Below are 12,473 nucleotides of genomic sequence, written 5' to 3' on the forward strand. Positions count from 1 at the left end.
AATATAAAAAATTACAGTAAGTATATATTATCTACTGTACATAAAATATCAAAAAGTACACCAAATATGTGTTATATATACTGTAAATAAACTATCAAAATCTTCAGTAATTATTTTTAATATACTGTTCATAAAATATCAAAAATTACACCAAATGTATATTATACACTGTAAATAAAATATCAAAAAGGACAGTAAATATATATTACACTCTATGTAAAATATCAAAAACTACACCAAATATATATTATATAATTTACATAAAATATCAAAAGTACACCAAATATATATTATATACTGTAAATAAAATATCAAAAAGTACAGTAAATATATTTCATATATTGTACATATAATATTAACTAAAAGTACACCAAATACCTTTTACACACTGTAAATAAAATATCAAAAATTACAGTAAGTACATATTATCTACTGTACATAAAATATCAAAAAGTACAGTAAATATATTTCATATATTGTACATATAATATTAACTAAAAGTACACCAAATACATTTTACATACTGTAAATAAAATATTAAAGATTACAGTAAGTATATATTATCTACTGTACATAAAATATCAAAAAGTACACCAAATATGTGTTATATATACTGTAAATAAACTATCAAAACCTTCAGTAATTATATTTAATATACTGTTCATAAAATATCAAAAATTACACCAAATGTATATTATACACTCTAAATAAAATATCAAAAAGGACAGTAAATATATATAACACTCTATGTAAAATATCAAAAACTACACCAAATATATACTATATAAATTACATAAAATATCAAAAGTACACCAAATATATATTATATAATGTACATAAAATATCAAAAAGTACAGTAAATATATTTCATATATTGTACATATAATATTAACTAAAAGTACACCAAATACATTTTACATACTCTAAATAAAATATGAAAAATTACAGTAAGTATATATTATCTACTGTACATAAAATATCAAAAAGTACACCAAATATGTGTTATATATACTGTAAATAAACTATCAAAATCTTCAGTAATTATATTTAATATACTGTACATAAAATATCAAAAATTACACCAAATGTATATTATACACTCTAAATAAAATATCAAAAAGGACAGTAAATATATATTACACTCTATGTAAAATATCAAAAACTACACCAAATATATATTATATAATTTACATAAAATATCAAAAGTACCCCAAATATATATTATATACTGTACATAAAATATCAAGAAGTACAGTAAATATATTTCATATATTGTACATATAATATTACCGAAAAGTACAACAAATACATTTTACATACTGTAAATAAAATACAAAAAATTACAGTATGTATATATTATCTACTGTACATAAACTATAAAAAAGTACACCAAATATGTGTTATATATACTGTAAATAAACTATCAAAATCTTCAGTAATTATATTTAATGTACTGTTCATAAAATATCAAAAATTACACCAAATGTATATTATACACTCTAAATAAAATATCAAAAATGACAGTAAATATATATTACACTCTATATAAAATATCAAAAACTACACCAAATATATATTACATAATTTACATAAAATATCAAAATTACACCAAATATATATTATATACTGTACATAAAATATCAAAAAGTACAGTAAATATATTTCATATATTGTACATATAATATTAATTAAAAGTGCACCAAATACATTTTACATACTGTAAATAAAATATCAAAAATTACAGTAAGTATATATTATCTACTGTACATAAATTATCAAAAAGTACAGTGAATATATTTCATATATTGTACATATAATATTAACTAAAAGTACACCAAATACATTTTACATACTGTAAATAAAATATCAAAAATTACAGTAAGTATATATTATCTACTGTACATATAATATCAAAAAGTACACCAAATATGTGTTATATATACTGTAAATAAACTATCAAAACCTTCAGTAATTATATTTCATATACTGTACATAAAATATCAAAAATTAAACCAAATGTACATTATACACTCTAAATAAAATATCAAAAATGACAGTAAATATATATTACACTCTATGTAAAATTTCAAAAACTACACCAAATATATATTATATAATTTACATAAAATATCAAAAGTACACAAAATATATATTATATACTGTACATAAAATATCAAAAAGTACAGTAAATATATTTCATATACTGTACATATAATATTAATTAAAAGTCCACCAAATACATTTTACATACTGTAAATAAAATATCAAAAATTACTGTAAGTATATATTATCTACTGTACATAAAATTTCAAATAGTACAGTAAATATATTTCATATATTGTACATATAATATTAACTAAAAGTACACCAAATAGATTTTAAATACTGTAAATAAAATATAAAAATTACAGTAAGTATATATTATCTACTGTACATAAAATATCAAAAAGTACACCAAATATGTGTTATATATACTGTAAATAAACTATGAAAATCCTCAGTAATTATATTTAATATACTGTTCATAAAATATCAAAAATTACACCAAATGTATATTATACACTCTAAATAAAATATCAAAAAGGACAGTAAATATATATTACACTCTATGTAAAATATCAAAAATTACACCAAATATATATTATATAATTTACATAAAATATCAAAGTACACCAAATATATATTATATACTGTACATAAAATATCAAAAAGTACAGTAAATATATTTCATATATTGTACATTTAATATTAACTAAAATTACACCAAATACATTTTACATACTGTAAATAAAATATCAAAAATTACAGTAAGTATATATTATCTACTGTACATAAAATATCAAAAAGTACACAAAATATGTGTTATATATACTGTAAATAAACTATGAATATCCTCAGTAATTATATTTAATATACTGTTCATAAAATATCAAAAATTACACCAAATGTATATTATACACTCTAAATAAAATATCAAAAAGACAGTAAATATATATTACACTCTATGTAAAATATCAAAAACTACACCAAATATATATTATATAATTTATATAAAATATCAAAAGTACACCAAATATATATTATATACTGTACATAAACTATCAAAAAGTACAGTAAATATATTTCATATATTATATATATAATATTAACTAAAACTACACCAAATACATTTTACATACTGTAAATAAAATATCAAAAATTACAGTAAGTATATATTATCTACTGTACATGAAGTATCAAAAAGTACACCAAATATGTGTTATATATACTGTAAATAAACTATCAAAATCTTCAGTAATTATATTTAATATACTGCACGTAAATTATCAAAAATTACACCAAATGTATATTATACACTCTAAATAAAATATCAAAAAGGACAGTAAATATATATTACACTCTATGTAAAATATCAAAAACTACACCAAATATATATTATATAATTTACATAAAATATCAAAAGTACACCAAATATATATTATATACTGTACATAAAATATCAAAAAGTACAGTAAACATATTTTATATATTGTACATATAACATTAACTAAAAGTACACCAAATACATTTTACATACTGTAAATAAAATATCAAAAATTACAGTAAGTATATATTATCTACTGTACATAAAATATCAAAAAGTACACCAAACATGAGTTATATATACTTTAAATAAACTATCAAAACCTTCAGTAATTATATTTAATATACTGTACATAAAATATCAAAAATTACACCAAATGTATATTATACACTCTAAATAAAATATCAAAAAGGACAGTAAATATATATTACACTCTATGTAAAATATCAAAAACTACACCAAGTATATATTATATAATTTACATAAAATATCAAAAGTACACCAAATATATATTATATACTCTACATAAAATATCAAAAAGTACAGTAAATATATTTCATATATTGTACATATAATATTAACTAAAAGGACACCAAATACATTTTACATACTGTGAAAAAAATATAAAAATTACAGTAAGTATATATTATCTACTGTACATAAAATATCAAAAAGTACACCAAATATGTGTTATATATACTGTAAATAAACTATCAAAACCTTCAGTAATTATATTTAATATACTGTACATGAAATATCAAAAATTACACCAAATGTATATTATACACTCTAAATAAAATATCAAAAAGGACAGTAAATATATATTACACTCTATGTAAAATATCAAAAACTACACCAACTATATATTATATAATTTACATAAAATATCAAAATTACACCAAATATATATTATATACTGTACATAAAATATCAAAAAGTACAGTAAATATATTTCCTATATTGTACATATAATATTAACTAAAAGGACACCAAATATATTTTATATACTGTAAATAAAATATCGAAAAGTACAGTAAATATATATTACATAGTGTACATAAAATATCAAAAAGTACACCAAATATATATTATATAATTTACATAAATTATCAAAAGGACACCAAATATATCTTCTATACTGTGCAAAAAATATCAAAAAGTACACTAAATATATTTCTTATAATGTATATATAAAATTAACTAAAAGTACACCAAATACATTTTATATACTGTAAATAAATTATCAAATATTACAGTAAATATATATTACATACTGTACATAAAATATCAAATAGTACACCAAATATGTGTTATATATACTGTAAATAAACTATCAAAACTACAGTAATTATATATAATATACTGTACATAAAATATGAAAAATTACACCAAATGTATCTTATATTGTGTAAATAAAATATCAAAAAGTACAGTAAATATATATGACACACCCTATGTAAAATATCTCAATCTACACCAAATATATATTATATAATTTACATAAAATATCAAAAGGACACCAAATATATCTTATATACTCTACATAAAATACCAAAAAGTACAGTAAATATATTTCATATATTGTACATATAATATTAACTAAAAGTACACCAAATACATTTTATATAGTGTAAATAAAATATCAAAAATTACAGTGAATATATATTACATACTGTACATAAAATATCAAAAAGTACACCAAATATGTGTTATATATACTGTAAATAAACTATAAAAACTACACTAATTATATTTAATATACTGTACATAAAATATCAAAAATTACACCAAATATATATTATTTACTGTAAAGAAAATACCAAAAAGTACAGTAAATATATATTACACACCCTATGTAAAATATCAGAAACTACACCAAATATATATTATATAATTTACATAAAATATCAAAAGGACACCAAATACACCTTATATACTGAACATGAAATATCAAAATGTACAGTAAATATATTTCATATATTGTACATATAATATTAACTAAAAGTACACCAAATACATTTTATATACTGTAAATAAAATATCAAAAAGTACAGTAAATATATATTACATTCTGTACATAAAATATCAAAAAGTACACCAAATATGTGTTATATATTCTGTAAATAAACTATGAAAACTGCAGTAATTATATTTAATATACTGTACATAAAATATCAAAAATTACACCAAATGTATATTATTTACTGTAAATAAAATATCAAAAAGTACAGTAAATATATCTTACACACCCTATGTAAAATATAACAATCTACACCAAATATATATTATATAATTTACATAAAATATCAAAAGGACACCAAACATATCTTATATACTGTACATAAACTGTCAAAAATACAGTAAATATATTTCGTATATTGTACATATAATGTTAACTAAAATTACACCAAACACATTTTATATAGTGTAAATAAAATATCAAAATGTACAGTAAATATATATTACACACCCTATGTAAAATATCACAATCTACACCAAATATATATTATGTAATTTACATAAAATATCAAAAGGACACCAAATATACCTTATATACTGAACATAAAATATCAAAATATACCGTAAATATATTTCATATATTGTACATATATTAACTAAAAGTACACCAAATACATTTTATACACTGTAAATAAAATATCAAATATTACAGTAAATATATATTACATTCTGTACATAAAATATCAAAAAGTACACCGAATATGTGTTATGTATGCTGTAAATAAACTATCAAAAACTGCAGTAATTATATTTAATATACTGTACTTAAAATATCATAAATTACACCAAATGTATATTATTTACTGTAAATAAAATATCAAAAAGTACAGTAAATATATCTTACACACCCTATATAAAATATCACAATATACACCAAATATATATTATATAATTTACATAAAATATCAAAAGGACACCAAATACATCTTATATAGTGTACATAAAATATCAAAATGTACAGTAAATATATTTCATATATTGTACATATAATATTAACTAAAAGTACACCAAATACATTTTATATAGTGTAAATAAAATATCAAAAATTACAGTGACTATATATTACATACTCTACATAAAATATCAAAAAGTACACCAAATATGTGTTATATATACTGTAAATAAACTATCAAAATCTTCAGTAATTATATTTAATATACTGTACATAAAATATCAAAAATTACAACAAATGTATATTATACACTCTAAATAAAATATCAAAAATGATAGTAAAGATATATTACACTCTATGTAAAATATCAAAAACTACACCAAATATATATTATATAATTTACATAAAATATCGAAAGTACACCAAATATATATTATATAGTGTACATAAAATATCAAAAAGTACAGTAAATATATTTCATATATTGTACATATAATATTAAATAAAAGTACACCAAATAGATTTTACATACTGTAAATAAAATATCAAAAATTACAGTAAGTGTATATTATCTACTGCACATAAAATATCTAAAAGTACACCAAATATGTGTTATGTATACTGTAAATAAACTATCAAAATTTTCAGTAATTATATTTAATATACTGTACATAAAATATCAAAAATTACACCAAATGTATATTATACACTCTAAATAAAATATCAAAAAGCACAGTAAATATATATTACACTCTATGTAAAATATCAAATACTACACCAAATATATATTATATAATTTACATAAAATATCAAAAGTACACCAAATATATATTATATACTGTACATAAAATATCAAAAAGTACAGTAAATATATTTCATATATTGTACATATAATATTAACTAAAAGTACACCAAATACATTTTACATACTGTAAATAAAGTATCAAAAATTACAGTAAGTATATATTATCTACTGTACATAAAATATCAAAAAGTACACCAAAGATGTGTTATATATACTGTAAATAAACTATCAAAATCTTCAGTAATTATATTTAATGTACTGCACATAAAATATCAAAAATTACACCAAATGTATATTATACACTCTAAATAATATATCAAAAAGGACAGTAAATATATATTACACTCTATGTAAAATATCAAAGCTACACCAAATATATATTATATAATTTACATAAAATATCAAAATTACACCAAATATATATTATATACTGTATATAAAATATCAAAAAGTACAGTAAATATATTTCATATATTGTACATATAATATTAACTAAAAGTACAACAAATGCATTTTACATACTGTAAATAAAATATAAAAAATTACAGTAAGTATATATTATCTACTGTACATAAAATATCAAAAAGTACACCAAATATGTGTTATATATACTGTAAATAAACTATCAAAATCTTCAGTAATTATTTTTAATATACTGTTCATAAAATAACAAAAATTACACCAAATGTATATTATACACTGTAAATAAAATATCAAAAAGGACAGTAAATATATATTACACTCTATGTAAAATATCAAAAACTACACCAAATATATATTATATAATTTACATAAAATATCAAAAGTACACCAAATATATATTATATACTGTAAATAAAATATCAAAAAGTACAGTAAATATATTTCATATATTGTACATATAATATTAACTAAAAGTACAGCAAATACCTTTTACACACTGTAAATAAAATATCAAAAATTACAGTAAGTACATATTATCTACTGTACATAAAATATCAAAAAGTACAGAAAATATATTTCATATATTGTACATATAATATTAACTAAAAGTACACCAAATACATTTTACATACTGTAAATAAAATATTAAAGATTACAGTAAGTATATATTATCTACTGTACATAAAATATCAAAAAGTACACCAAATATGTGTTATATATACTGTAAATAAACTATCAAAATCTTCAGTAATTATATTTAATATACTGTTCATAAAATATCAAAAATTACACCAAATCTATATTATACACTCTAAATAAAATATCAAAAAGGACAGGAAATATATATAACACTCTATGTAAAATATCAAAAACTACACCAAATATATACTATATAAATTACATAAAATATCAAAAGTACACCAAATATATATTATATAATGTACATAAAATATCAAAAAGTACAGTAAATATATTTCATATATTGTACATATAATATTAACTAAAAGTACACCAAATACATTTTACATACTCTAAATAAAATATGAAAAATTACAGTAAGTATATATTATCTACTGTACATAAAATATCAAAAAGTACACCAAATATGTGTTATATATACTGTAAATAAACTATCAAAATCTTCAGTAATTATATTTAATATACTGTACATAAAATATCAAAAATTACAACAAATGTATATTATACACTCTAAATAAAATATCAAAAATGACAGTAAAGATATATTACACTCTATGTAAAATATCAAAAACTACACCAAATATATATTATATAATTTACATAAAATATCAAAAGTACACCAAATATATATTATATAGTGTACATAAAATATCAAAAAGTACAGTAAATATATTTCATATATTGTACATATAATATTAAATAAAAGTACACCAAATAGATTTTACATACTGTAAATAAAATATCAAAAATTACAGTAAGTGTATATTATCTACTGCACATAAAATATCTAAAAGTACACCAAATATGTGTTATGTATACTGTAAATAAACTATCAAAATTTTCAGTAATTATATTTAATATACTGTACATAAAATATCAAAAATTACACCAAATGTATATTATACACTCTAAATAAAATATCAAAAAGCACAGTAAATATATATTACACTCTATGTAAAATATCAAATACTACACCAAATATATATTATATAATTTACATAAAATATCAAAAGTACACCAAATATATATTATATACTGTACATAAAATATCAAAAAGTACAGTAAATATATTTCATATATTGTACATATAATATTAACTAAAAGTACACCAAATACATTTTACATACTGTAAATAAAATATCAAAAATTACAGTAAGTATATATTATCTACTGTACATAAAATATCAAAAAGTACACCAAAGATGTGTTATATATACTGTAAATAAACTATCAAAATCTTCAGTAATTATATTTAATGTACTGCACATAAAATATCAAAAATTACACCAAATGTATATTATACACTCTAAATAATATATCAAAAAGGACAGTAAATATATATTACACTCTATGTAAAATATCAAAAACTACACCAAATATATATTATATAATTTACATAAAATATCAAAATTACACCAAATATATATTATATACTGTACATAAAATATCAAAAAGTACAGTAAATATATTTCATATATTGTACATATAATATTAACTAAAAGTACAACAAATGCATTTTACATACTGTAAATAAAATATAAAAAATTACAGTAAGTATATATTATCTACTGTACATAAAATATCAAAAAGTACACCAAATATGTGTTATATATACTGTAAATAAACTATCAAAATCTTCAGTAATTATTTTTAATATACTGTTCATAAAATATCAAAAATTACACCAAATGTATATTATACACTGTAAATAAAATATCAAAAAGGACAGTAAATATATATTACACTCTATGTAAAATATCAAAAACTACACCAAATATATATTATATAATTTACATAAAATATCAAAAGTACACCAAATATATATTATATACTGTAAATAAAATATCAAAAAGTACAGTAAATATATTTCATATATTGTACATATAATATTAACTAAAAGTACACCAAATACCTTTTACACACTGTAAATAAAATATCAAAAATTACAGTAAGTACATATTATCTACTGTACATAAAATATCAAAAAGTACAGTAAATATATTTCATATATTGAACATATAATATTAACTAAAAGTACACCAAATACATTTTACATACTCTAAATAAAATATGAAAAATTACAGTAAGTATATATTATCTACTGTACATAAAATATCAAAAAGTACACCAAATATGTGTTATATATACTGTAAATAAACTATCAAAATCTTCAGTAATTATATTTAATATACTGTACATAAAATATCAAAAATTACACCAAATGTATATTATACACTCTAAAATATCAAAAAGGACAGTAAATATATATTACACTCTATGTAAAATATCAAAAACTACACCAAATATATATTATATAATTTACATAAAATATCAAAAGTACCCCAAATATATATTATATACTGTACATAAAATATCAAGAAGTACAGTAAATATATTTCATATATTGTACATATAATATTACCGAAAAGTACAACAAATACATTTTACATACTGTAAATAAAATACAAAAAATTACAGTAAGTATATATTATCTACTGTACATAAACTATAAAAAAGTACACCAAATATGTGTTATATATACTGTAAATAAACTATCAATATCTTCAGTAATTATATTTAATGTACTGTTCATAAAATATCAAAAATTACACCAAATGTATATTATACACTCTAAATAAAATATCAAAAATGACAGTAAATATATATTACACTCTATGTAAAATATCAAAAACTACACCAAATATATATTATATAATTTACATACAATATCAAAATTACACCAAATATATATTATATACTGTACATAAAATATCAAAAAGTACAGTAAATATATTTCATATATTGTACATATAATATTAACTAAAAGTGCACCAAATACATTTTACATACTGTAAATAAAATATCAAAAATTACAGTAAGTATATATTATCTACTGTACATAAATTATCAAAAAGTACAGTGAATATATTTCATATATTGTACATATAATATTAACTAAAAGTACACCAAATACATTTTACATACTGTAAATAAAATATCAAAAATTACAGTAAGTATATGTTATCTACTGTACATAAAATATCAAAAAGTACACCAAATATGTGTTATATATACTGTAAATAAACTATGAAAATCCTCAGTAATAATATTTAATATGCTGTTCATAAAATATCAAAAATTACACCTAATGTATATTATACACTCTAAATAAAATATCAAAAAGACAGTAAATATATATTACACTCTATGTAAAATATCAAAAACTACACCAAATATATATTATATAATTTACATAAAATATCAAAAGTACACCAAATATATATTATATACTGTACGTAAAATATCAAAAAGTACAGTAAATATATTTCATATACTGTACATATAATATTAATTAAAAGTCCACCAAATACATTTAACATACTGTAAATAAAATATCAAAAGTTACAGTCAGTATATATTATCTACTCTACATAAAATATCAAATAATACAGTAAATATATTTCATATATTGTACATATAATATTAACTAAAAGTACACCAAATACATTTTACATACTGTAAATAAAATATAAAAATTACAGTAAGTATATATTATCTACTGTACATAAAATACCAAAAATTACACCAAATATGTGTTATATATACTGTAAATGAACTATGAAAATCCTCAGTTATTATATTTAATATACTGTTCATAAAATATCAAAAATTACACCAAATGTATATTATACACTCTAAATAAAATATCAAAAAGGACAGTAAATATATATTACACTCTATGTAAAATATCAAAAACTACACCAAATATATATTATATAATTTACATAAAATATCAAAAGTACACCAAATATATATTATATAATGTACATAAAATATCAAAAAGTACAGTAAATATATTTCAGATATTGTACATATAATATTAAATAAACTACACCAAATGCATTTTATATACTGTAAATAAAATATCAAAAACTACAGTAAGTATATATTATCTACTGTACATAAAATATCAAAAAGTACACCAAATATGTGTTATGTATACTCTAAATAAACTATCAAAATCTTCAGTAAATATATTTAATATACTGTTCATAAAATATCAAAAATTACACCAAATGTATATTATACACTCTAAATAAAATATCAAAAAGACAGTAAATATATATTACACACTATGTAAAATATCAAAAACTACACAAAATATATATTATATAATTTACAAAAAATATCAAAAATACACCAAATATATATTATATACTGTACATAAAATGTCAAAAAGTACAGTAAATATATTTCATATATTGTTCATA

This window comes from Pan paniscus, chromosome 14, assembly GCF_029289425.2.
Source record: "Pan paniscus chromosome 14, NHGRI_mPanPan1-v2.0_pri, whole genome shotgun sequence".
NCBI classification, from domain to species: Eukaryota; Metazoa; Chordata; class Mammalia; order Primates; family Hominidae; genus Pan; species Pan paniscus.